Raw genomic sequence first — 13,008 nt, 5'->3', positions numbered from 1 at the left:
GAAAGCTGTTTTTAGCATCTATGTTTGTAAGTACATTTTGTATATTAAACTTTATACAATTCGCGGAGTGCACTATTGAATGTTCCTCTTTTTGTCTCCATCTGCTGAAATTTCGTTGATACCACTGGGGACCGATTCCACCACTGGAGAAGAATGTCCTTATATGGAGAAAGCAAGAGGAAATCTTTTTCACTGTGGAAACACCTGGTATCTGCCTGCTGGAGAATGAAAAGGGAAGTGGCTTTTTCAGACCTTTATAATGTAAGGTCTTATAGAGAGGTGAGAGTTCTTCTATTGGGAGTGGAAAGTGGAGATCACAAGGGATTATGTAATCACCAGTTTATTGCATTCACTTTTGTATTGGAGGCACTATTCACTTTATGAAGAACAGAAAAAGGAGAGAGGAAGCGCCACTACCATGCGAGTATGAAGGTGTGGGTCTATCGGTAGGCCCTGTAGATGTGATGTAGTCTCTGATTAATGTGATGTAGATGATGGGCCAAAAAGGGTGTAGCACCTCCCGGCGTGCGGAGTTGGAAACCGAGGGAGGAGTGAAGAATTATGAAAGGTGAAAAATTCAATAATAAATTGGTCACTTGGTCACATCGACGAAGGTAGAATCACTCCTACCTTTGTCGATGACATGACATCACCACTAGTCTAACGGTGAGTTTCTACACACCACACATGTGACCAATGTTTTTTGTTTACACGTGTCGGACACTCCGCTCCGTACAAATAGGAAGCAACACACCAACCAATACTACCCCCACCCCCATCACTGCCCTCTGCCACCTTTTCCCTTTATACCCCCAAACAACAACAAAATCCAAACCCCCCCTTCCGGAAAGCGCTGCTTTACTGAACTGCTCTTTGAACTTTTCACTATTCACTTTATACTGTATGATATATGCATAACAGTGGATGTCTTTGTAAAGTTAACTACTATCATCTCATTGCTGCTATTATCATTTAACCACTTCCGGGCAGCAATACGTCTATAGACGGTGGCCTGTTAAAGTGGTTAAAACACGCTTCCAGCCACGGGCTAATTTTAATTTAGTTTATTTTTTCCTACAAATACTGGTTTGATAAACATTTACGCAAACACCGTGCGACATAAAAAATTGCAACTAGCATTTTTTTTATTCTACAGGTCCTCTGCTTTCAGAACATATATAATTGTTTGGGGGCTCTGAAGCTGTTTTCTAGCCAAAAATGTATATTTTATCATGTGTGCGCAAATAGTAAGAAAATGCCCCGGAGAGCAAGTGGTTAAGGGATACATCTTTTTTCACCTGTTTGTAAGCACTTCTAATTGACACAATTATATATATATATATATTGTATCTAGATATAGAGCACATTTGAGAGTGTGGCGCATTACAGTTATAATATTTATTATTGTATTTAATAGGGCTGTGAAAATTAAAGATTAATTTCTCGATTAATCGAACACGAAAATTTAAATCATTACCAGCCCTAGTATTTAATATAAAAAGTTGTAGATTATCTCTGTCCTTTTATAACTGGCCATGTTAAAATATCAATTTTTTTGGCAGTGAGTCGACTGATTCATATACTTGCATTGTGAAAAGGAAAAGGAAAGCAAAAAAAAGGAAAGCATGAGCATGTAATGAACCAATGCAACAATGTGAATACATAATTGCCAATTATCCATGGAAACAAGGTTTTTAAAAGATTACCACACAATTATGAAATTATGTAGACCATTTATTCCCCATAATATTCCATCATGTTTCCATTTATTTAGAAACTTGATTTATTAAGAAAACTTAATAAAAGATCAGACAATTAAGAAAACAATCTAAGAAATTATTCACAATTTCTATATTTAAACTGAACACAGGATGGATACTTTCAAGCTTTTCAAATCCTGCCAGAATATCATGTACCGTGTTCTCCATTGTCTTGGATTACAGAAAATTATTCAGTGCAAATGTGCTGGGGGGAAAAAAAGACGATTATCTTGCTAGAACACCTTAAAGTTTGTCAAAACAACTTGAAAGCCAGTCACACATGAAAAAGCTCCCACACAGATCTAATTTCTTTGATAAACTGTTGAAGACAATATATATGAGTGAGGAATAGCAGGAAGAAATTGTATAAGGAACTGTGCAGCAGAAAAATTACAACAGATAATTATCAGGGGAACCGACGTCTACAAAGGAAGAAGCCGAGATGGAATATAAGATCCCAAGGAGCACGACGTGAGAGATGAAAAATATTACCCCCTATGTGAAAAGATTCACATGATGGAGATTCTACTGGACAACAAAGAACACCAGCAAAACATGATTTCAGCTGACAACCCTTAATCTATAGATTTGGTGCAGATGAAGATTGCCTATTAAGGGATGGTATGGTTGACACTGACAAGCGTAACATCTAAAGTAATGTAAAAAAATAAAAATGTGTTTGAAGTTCTTATATGGAAAAAAGTCAAGAACCAGTAATGAGGAAAAAAAACTATTGAGCCATCAGTGAATGTGCTGCATTTGGCAATTTTCACAGGTCACCCTTTAGAAGACCAACTTACTGAGAGTTGTTTTCAACTAAAATATAAAGCTATGAACATATTTTTCTATTACTCAAGTTGATTTTCTATACAGAGAAATGCAGAGGTGAACTGAACAGACTGTGACTTAAAGGAACACTAAAATCAAAATCTTAAAAATGCATTCAAGCACCTTTACTATTACCAAAAATGCATCTTATTTGTGTATCACTCGGCTGTAGATCCTCAAATAATCTGTGAATTGGTGCTGACACTGTCCTTCCTTCTGAAGGCTGGCTACTTTTGTTCCCCATGGTCCCTGTGTGTGTTGTAAAGTAGCCACCCCTCCAAGCTCACTCCTGTGATGAACTACAATCTCAATAGAAATTAGTACCATAATAATGGACTACAATCTCATGTTTAGTTTTTCTAATTTGTATCAATATTGTAGTCCATCACAGGAGTGAGTTTGGAGTGGTGGTGACTAGGGATGCACCGATACTTTTCAGATACCAGTGCCGATACTTGGCATTTTCATGAGTACTACCAGGGTTGCAGCAGTTGCAGCTGGGACCTGGCTCTGGCGCTCTACCACTGTCCTGAAATCATTAGTCTGTATTGTTTTAGAAAAAATGTCACATGACATTAAACAATAATGTTTCAGTACTGCGACAAGTATCAGTACTTGCACTCACAAAACTGGTATCGTTGCATCCCTTTATTTATATTTATAAAAACAAAATCATACATTCAAACAGAGATGTACAGATCCCAGGAGCTCCGTGTTCTCCTTACAAATGACCGTTGCCTCCTAACTTCTCAATTTTTCTAGTCTAGTCTTGGAGCTCGAAAAGTATCTGTACTTGTACTTGTACCGAGTACGGTACTTGGTATCGGTGCATCCCTAATGGTTACTTTACAGCACACACAGGGACCATGGGGATCAAAAGTTGCCACCCTCCAGAAGGAAGGACAGTGTCGGCACCAATTCAGAGATGATTTGGGGGGTCTACAGCCGAGTGATACACAAATAAGATACATTTTTGTTAATAGTTAAGGTACTTGAATGCATTTGTAAGATTTAACTCCTGAGTTTAGTGTCACGTTAATGTTTTTTTTCAGAGAGATGGGCAGAAAAGTGATCAGTCCTTGGCACAAACTAGCTGGGTTCAACATCAATGGAAAAGAAAATTTCAGTAGGAAAGGCAATAAAGTCTGCATATATGCTGGTAAATTCAGAAAAAGTCCCAAATATTTAGTTTTACAGTCTTTTGGGAATTATTGCAAAATGTTTGTTACTTTGGAGCATCTTGCCATCCAAGGTCATACTTTGCATCCCCTCCACAGGAGATGTTTATGGCTTGAAAGTGATGTGAGAGCTTGCCTCATGCTGCCTCTATGAAGATGCCACATGGGATTAGATAAGCACATCAATGCATGGTAGGGACAAGCCCACACAGTATTATTTACAACAACAACAACAACAAAAAAGGGAAAGTAACTGAAAAACGTATAGGGATAAAAACAACCGCAACCCTCTGTAATCTATATTGGCAGTCTAGATTATTATCATTATACAGGATTTATATTTTATATATAGTTTGTGCAGCGCTTTACAAAATTGAGGGAGACAATACGATTAAAAATACAATTTCAGTACAGGAGGTAGGAGGGCTTACTTGTTAAGTACCAGGTGGTGTAAAGAAGACACCTCCATGAATGTTGAGCCCACTCATTAAAGGTATTCATTTTGTTCTTCTAAATGTTATTGTATATGTAAAAGCAAACCATCTTCCTGGTTTGGGTATAGTGGGGATTGGTTGTTTTTTATTGCAGTCTTTGCTCCTGCTGAGGAGATTCGTCCCTCAACTTGTCCTGGTGACCATTGTTACTGAGACAAACATTGATGGGGATTCCACAATTTTAGAGTCATTACCAGAGCAAAATCTGAGGGCAAACTATCTAAATGTTCTGGTGACAACAGTGTTGAGACTGGAACGTTCCTCACTTTTCTGAGATTTCTTATTTCCAGTTGCATCTCCAGCACAGGAAGTGATAAGAAATATCCTCAGTTAAACACAGACAGCAGGAAATAACCAAAATGGGGGTTTAATCCTTTCCTACTCTATACAAAACCCTACAATGTAGACAGTAGAGACGTACCTTGAGCCTTACATGGTTGATGCTGCAAATGCCTAAAAACCTTTGTAGCTAAGTTTTGATCTCAAGTATAATTTATTCACCCTTTCTTATCTAAGTAGAGCTAATTCAACACACATGGGTCCAGACATCACTATATTGTATTTACCAAAATGAACAGAATTTAAATGTGGCCAGTGGATGAAACATATCAGAAGACACGTTCCAAACACTAATTACTAAGGTCCCTGTTGAGTGTCCCTCGAAGTGTAAAGAACAGGAACAGAATTCATTCTTATAGCATTTGATTTTGCCTCGAGGTACCTTGAAGACATTGCTTAACTAACAGAAAAGCCAAGAAAGGTTTTGCAATGAATATGGTCACTAGAATATAATTGCGTAAAGATATATAGAAATGTAGAAGACAGATCATTATCTGGCCGGCGTAATATTATTATAATCCTTTGCAGTACAAGTGTAGCCAGTCCAATGTAGTTTAAAGTGTACTTGTACCTTTGCAGTCAATTTTTGGAAAACCCCCCACTACATGTTTATGTGTTTTCATTCACACAGCATACCTAAAAATGATTTTAATAAAATATATCTTACTTTTCTAGTTGTTTCTTTGGAGCAAGATTATAGATAGAACTCTATAGACAGCTTGCAATATTCAGAAAAGCTTGCAATTTGCCAATTTATGGGACACTTTAGGGACAGACTAGATTTAATTAGTACTCGCATACAATGTACGCCCCAAGCCTTGATATCTGTAACACTTTGTTAGCACATCTTTACAACTGATAATGAAGATCTGTCAGCACAGTACACACAGGGTTAATGATGGTAAACATAACTCCCCAGCCCCTACCTTTAAAGGAGTTGTAAAGTCCTGGCATACACTATCCTGTTAACATCAGCATTGTAATAGGAATACATACTAGAGTTGTTTCTGATAATGCAATCAAAAGCTTACCTGGAAAAATCCCTTTTATGTAGTGAGTGCTGCCTTCCATCCGCCCATCACTTTCACCAACTTCCTGGAGAATCCCAGTGTGCTTTGTGTCTCTGTCCCTGCTGCTTGATGTGATGCAATCTCCATTTTTCAAAAATTAATTTCCCATCATGCATTACATCCAGCGAGCATTGATGATGTTGCATTGTTCAGACATTGAGTTGTAGTTAAAGTGGTGATACAAAAAAAGTTTATATTCACCGGGCTGAGTGAAATTTTGCCAGTGCATTGAGGAAGTACATTCTACAGGCAAGTAAGTTTACAAACTTTTAGATCGATATGATTATTAGGAGTGGGATAGAACTGATGGAAACTCAATATAGAAATACAGATTATTTTTAGTGTTTGACCATAGATGCCCTTAAACATTACCTAAAAGGGGAATGTAAAAGTAAAGCTAAACTCGGAAGTTCAATCTTAAAAATGCCTTCAAGTATCCCATTATTTGTGTATCACTCAACTATAGATCCTCAAACCATCTCTGAATCGGTGCTGACACTGCCCTTCCTTCTGGAGGGTGGCTCCTTTTGTTCCCCATGGTCCCTGTGTTGTAAAGTAGTCACCGCTCCAAGCTCACTCCTGTGACGGACTACAATTTCAGGTTTAGTTTACTAATTTGTATTGAGATTGTAGTCCATCACAGGAGGGAGCTTGGAGCGGTGGCTACTCTACAACACACATAGGGACCATGGGGAATAAAAGTAGTCACCCTCCAGAAGGAAGGACAGTGTCAGCACCAATTCAGAGATGATTTGAGGATCTACAGCCGAGTGACACCCAAATAAGGTCCAATACAGTTAATAGTTGGGGTAGTTGAAGGCATTTTTAAGATTTAACTTCTGAGTTTAGCGTTCCTTTAAGTAGGATTTTCCAGTTTTTCACAGCAAGTAAAAAGCTCAGCAGCAATTTTTACATTTGTTTTTTTAGGTTCGGCTATGTGAATTGGAACATGTAACAAATATAAAGTAGGTGTTATCCTAATTTGGCTGCAAAGCTGGAAATATTGTAAAGCCGCTCAAAATGCCAGCACTTTGCTGTGACTCCCTGGATGGGGGAGTTCAGTCATTTTGAAACACACATTGGCAGTAAATACCAGGTTTTGCTTTGTGGCAGAAAGGTGCTAAGTGTGGAATTATGTGATGGTTTCATTTTCTATGATTGACATGTTGCAGTAACTGAAAAAATGGGTCAAAGACTTTGTTTGTGGAAGTGATGCCAATTTAGGGTTCTCCAAAGCTTCTTCTTTAGTAATTCTGAGTTTGGGTATGATTAAAAAAAAAATATTGTTATTCTGTTTGCTTTTTTTCTGCAGGAGTATACAGGGCAATGAATCCACAACTGGTAGAATTACATTGAACATACTGGGTACCACGGTTGGTAAAATTGGCATTATTTGTGCTGGCATTTGTTCTACAGGGAACCTACTGCCAGTGCTGGTGGTTGCATTTCTTTATTAAAATTTGTTTTTATTACAGAAGGTCCTAAATAAAGGTTTACAAGTGATTGTAAAGCCATTTGTTTTAGTTTTTGACAGTAAACCCTTGTCATTATTTTTAATGCTGTCTGAACCCCCACTGGGGAGATCCCCCCTCTCTTTCTGGTTATCGTTGTCATCGGGACAGAAAGTGATGGGAAACCCAGTACTTTAGAACGATTACAAGAACAAGAGTTGAGGGGAAATCTTCCAATGGGGTAACCTGTCATGGGGACAGCAGTCTAAGAGGGGTAGGGTTTCACTTTGGAGAGATCTCCTCTTACTTCCTGTTGTGTCCCTGGGACAGAAAGTAAAAGGAAATCTCATCAATGGGACACAGTGAAAAAAAGCCTGGTTGGGGTCCTAAACATTTCCTAGTCTATCTGAAACTAAGAAGTTTACATACACTTTAATAGTGAAGTAATACATGTTATCTCCATACAAAGATTAGTTGTTGTGGATTATTAGGATATTTCTAGGCTTGGTCTACTGTTAAACATTTAGTGCAGGGGGAAAATACATTGCAGACAAATCGAAGATGAGATCCGCAAAAATGCTGCAATCACTATTTTTGCAGATCACACTGGACCGGAATGCAGGCACTAATGTGCCTGCATTCCGGGTGCGGGCGATCGAACTGTGGGTAAGGGACATGGCTGCGGTGCAACCCCACGCCCCCTCCCGCCCCTGAACGCAGGGAGTCGGCCGGCTTGCATTCCAGTGCGTTTTAGAGGTGCCGGCTGCAACTTCGCCTCTGGATCCCACCCTGCTCTCCCTGGCAGAGGCAGCGGGATTCTGTTCTGAAGAAAGTGAAGGAAGCACTTCTGTTCTGAAGAAAGTGAAGGAAGCACTTCAGCCGCGTGGGGGGGTGTAACAGCAGCATGTGCAGTGAGGAGAGAGAGAGCCGCTGGCTGTCAGATCCAGGCCGAGCGGCTCTCTCTCTCTCCTCACCGCCCGGCGTGCTGCTGTGAGAGCATCTCCCTCCTCCCCCCTCCGCCGCTGACTGCAGCTTTACTTTTCTTCTGATCCCCTCTGCATACAGATGGGGGAGAGCAGTGGGGATCCAGAGAAGACAGGACATCGCGATCTACCAGTGATCGCAACGCGAAATCGCGATCGACCTAATGGGCACACCTGGTGTACTAATTGGTGTATGGAACGCCCCAGAATTGTTCCTCCAGCTGTGATTTATATAGAATAGTAATTTCATTTTTGGTGAGAAACTCTCTAAGGCTTAAGTACTTCTAAATCAATACACATCCTATAACTTTCCTTTAGAACACTAACAGTGCATCTGTGCTGTGTTTTTGGCCCGATTTTGCAGATTATTTTCTTTCTAGCTTAAAATGGGCTTTCAGGTGCAGTCCAGTGCATTTGCATGCATTTTTGATGCATTTTTGATGCATTTTCATGCGTTCCAGTGCATCCCAGACCAGAGAAACTGAAGAGAAGAGCAGTATATATTTTTTGTCTGGACCAGAACAGACTGCGCTGGTGTGAACAGAGCCCAGAAATACACTAGGGACACATTGTGATGCTTTTTTGGTCCGGGAACAAACTGTTCTGGTCTGGACATGGTGTGAACAAGCTCTTAGTGAATAACCCTGTAAAAGTGCACCAGGTGGTTATAATGAGCGCATACCCTCCAATTTAAAATTCAGTCTAGGAAGCACAAGGGGAAACAAACAGCTATTTCTTCAGAACAGAATCCCTATTAGGAATCCCTTCAATGGTCAATAATCACACAGGTGGGTTGGTTTTTGCCTAACCAATGGGTAGTTATATTTGATTTTCCAGTTGATTTGGGATTTGTGGTTGGGTGTCGAATATTGGGGACATATGAAATTGATTTTTGAGGAGTATTAAAAACTGATGACTTGTCTCAAATTAGTTAGTGAATGAGATCATTAAAAATAATAATGAACCAGCTGCCCATCGCTCAGGCAGACCTCAAGGATCATGTAATATATAGTTAACTGTAAACTTCTTCATTAATCTCAATAAATAGAACCTTTTAAGTAGAAATAATAAATCACTACTTTGTTCAATACTTGTGTCTGCCTTTACATTACAAAGGTAAGCCAAGGACACGAGCCAGACATACGTCACGGGTGGAATAAGGACAGCGTTAGCCTGGAACAAGAATATGATTTCCTGAACTCATTATCGCAACTTTCCAGTCTATGGATGCCCCTTTGTCTTTGTAAATTCTGCAACAGACGGTAAAAGGTGTTCTTTGCAAACATATTGATTGCCATAAAGAGCTCAGATGCTGCAATGAGAGAAAACAAGGCTATGGTCAAAGGGAAGCTATCTCTGATGTTACTTTTCTAATCACTGATTGCATCGGTAAGGTTTATTCCTGGTCGTGGCTCCTTTTCACACTGGTGTACCGGAGGTAGCAGATCATAATAATCACCGGCATCAGCGTCTGCCAGAAAACAATTCTCATTTCCACAGAGTGCAATCCTGCTGTGAAGTCTACAGAGAGTATAGATTTTTTGTATTTCATTTTTATATATCTATGACAATAGCACAGTGGTGTAGTGGTTAGGGCTTCTGCCTTGTAGAACTGGGGGTCCCTGGTTCAAATCCCAGCCCGGTCACTATCTGCAAGGAGTTTGCATGTTCTCCCTGTGCTTGTGTGGATTTCCACCGGATACTGCCTTTTCCTCCCACACGCCAAAGACATGCTGGAAGGTTAATTGGCTCCTGTCTAAATTGGCCCTCACATGTATACATGTGACATAGGGACCTTAGATTGTAAGCTCCTTGAGGGCAGGGGGACTAATGTGAATGTTCACTGTATAAAGCGCTACGTAAATTATTGGCGCTATATCAATACCAATAATAAATAAATATGTTTCCATTAAAATGAACCTGAAAATTCTCATTAATCACACTTTCAATTACGTTTATAAGGACGATCTGATCTGTTTTCTGAATACTGTTTTTATTACTTTTGTATTGATTTTATGGTCTAGTTTGCCCTATGTAATAAGTGAAAAATGGACTCAAACAGCAAATGTATACAGGCAATAGTCTTTATAGACCTCGATAAACACCTCACTGAAACTCACAGCAATTGTCAGCCTGAAGCTAATAGTATTCTAAGAAGGGATAACCCAATAAAATGCACATGCGGTAAATGCAGCGATGCCTTTAGTGAACTGAAAAGAAAAATACATTTTCCATCATAAAAACACAATAAAATGCAGTGTATTTAAAACATCACTTGTATTAACCACTTGCTGTCCGTAGCAATTTCTTACATTTGCACACAAATGATAAAATCTAGATTTTTGGCCTAAACAGCTTCAGACCCCCAAACAATATTTTCTGAAAGCAGAGGCCCTGTAGAATAAAAAGATGCTAGTTGCAATGTTTTATGTTGCACGGTATTTGCGCAAATGTTTATCAAACAAGTATTTTTAGGATAAAATACACTAAAATGAAATTTAGTGCACAGAAACAGAATATAATGTCAATTTTTTTGGTAAAATATAAGAGACGGGGTGACGCCGGGTAAATAGATACCAAACATGTCAAGCCTTAAAATTGCGTGCATCCGTGGAACCGCAAAAAAATAAAATAACCAAAATTTCCTATAGACGATGCTTTAAACACTTTAACGGCTCATCAGTTTAGTGCTATCAGTGATTGATGGGCCTAGAACTATTGCTCTCACTCCGACGCTCGTGACGATATGTAACATGTGTGGCACAATTTTTGTTTCTGCACGTGGGCGCATCAGACATGTTTTTTATGTTACTTTAATTTTTTTTTCTTTTTCTTTTACACTCAGCTTTAATGCTATTGCATAGGGGTCTAAAAATCCCCCTATGTAATAGCAAATATAATGTGACAGGTCCTCTTTATGGAGACATCAGGGGTCTTTCGGACCCCTAATGTCACCTAGGGGCCCCAAAGAAGCTGATGAAGCAGAGATCTGCCTCACCAGACTCTTCTTCTGGCTCTAGGAGCCGGAGACTGTGCCCAGTGACACCGGAAGTGATGTAATGCAATCACTTTCGGGTCCAATGATCGGAGGAGAGCTCAGCGGCTTGAAGCCGATGATCTCTCCTCCGATCTATCAGGGAAGATCCTCCACACCTGTCCCGGCTCACACAAGGGACAGTGGAGGCTGGGAAGCCAAAAGCGGCACCGGCGGCCGCGGAGGGGGACAAGGAGCCGCACCGTACAAGCGATTCGAAGCCTGTATAGACGCCGGATCACTTTTTGTTTAAAAAGCAATCGCCGCCTGTTTAAAACGGTGCAGCCACTTGCAGTGTTGTCCCTATTATCTTTGCCACCTGAAGCTGCCTGGTGGGGGGGAGAAAGGGGTGGTGGTGGTTGAGTGATGCCGCACTCCTCAACTGGCTTGGTGTTTTGCCAACTCCTGGCAACCAGTGACATCACTGGCTGCCAGGGGCTGGGCGGGGAACTGGTCAGATGCGTCTGGCCCTTACACATCTACCTGCCCAGTTTTTAGCCTGGCCTGAAAGGGGGTGGCAGGCACACTGTAAACATTGTGCAATATAGTGGCCATGCTGCTCTGCCTTCCACCGAAACACCCCCCCCCCCCCACGTGACCCAAACAGATGTCGCCTGAGACAACAGCCCTAGGCTGCCTCAATAAAAGGATGGCCCAACTACTTGTAGTCCCTATCAGAAGCCCATGTGACAGGGTGTGATGGAATGTTGGGCCATTCATTTGTTAAGGGGTTGTTTTGTTTTCCAATATGCGGGTCTCTGTATTTCTCTCACTACACTGAACTGCATATACCAATTTTCTTCCCTTCGCGATTTGATAATTTACGCCTTCACTCTTGCAAGACAAAAGATTAACACCTCTACCAGGTTTCATGTCATCATGGATTGGACTACATAAATAGAACGGGGTGGTTTCACAATATTTCACACCTCCCATCATGTTCTTGGACAGTCAACATTTGACATAACACATTCCATGTTGATTGGATTAAGATGACTGAGCTTCCTGTGCGGATATGAATGCCGGTGTCTGTTCCTGGCACTCGGAACTGAGGAAGCTGCTTGGATAAGCAATGAAACATCTTCAACATTGCAGAACAAGTTGCGTATGACTAACTACTACTAGACCACATGACATGATTGAATGAATACCGTTTATGATCATGCTGCCTTGTATGTGATAACCATGATTTCATCTAATCACTTTGACAAACTCCGGACTGCTATCTGAAGGCATATTGATCTCCTTCTGGATAGGAGACAAGCCATATTTAGGAGAGTTAGAATGAAGAAGAACTTCATTCATGTCTCCGTAGACCTGGATCATCAAGCAAGATCTAGACAAAGACAGCTAAATATGGCCCATGACGCAGTGTTGCTGCGAGGGAAGAGAGGAAAGTATTCCACACACTGCATCAACCAGGGCTAGAGAGAAAACAGCTTCCAGATTGCTTTGATTGAGTTTCCCGGGAGATTAATTAGTGAATATGAGTTGCAATCAAACAAGTAATGTTTGGGAGGGCTGGTCGGTTAGCACAACACATTAATTACTAGAGATCACACCCAGGAGGAAAACTCTTTTTTGGACTCTCCCAGGTGTTAATATCATTAATATCTCATCATGATTCCTGTTTGGAACTTACTTCCCAATGGTACAAGGCTTGATTCCCCCATAACATTTTTCTAGAAGCCTACTCTATCAAAATCTGCTCTATAAATATTAATGGTGGAAGAGGGTCTCGATGGTATATGCTCATTTTATGTTCTCTCATCTGCTTTGTGTATAATTCTGGGAGACAATGCGGCTGAAAACATTATACAGAGAGACATTCTCCGTCATATTAATAATGAAAGAAACGAAAAAAGCCCAAA

Source organism: Nanorana parkeri, unplaced genomic scaffold, assembly GCF_000935625.1.
Source record: "Nanorana parkeri isolate BGI_ZX_2015 unplaced genomic scaffold, ASM93562v1 scaffold157, whole genome shotgun sequence".
Classification (NCBI taxonomy): domain Eukaryota; kingdom Metazoa; phylum Chordata; class Amphibia; order Anura; family Dicroglossidae; genus Nanorana; species Nanorana parkeri.
The sequence above is the reverse complement of the archived record's forward strand: the minus strand, read 5'-3'. Positions refer to the sequence as shown.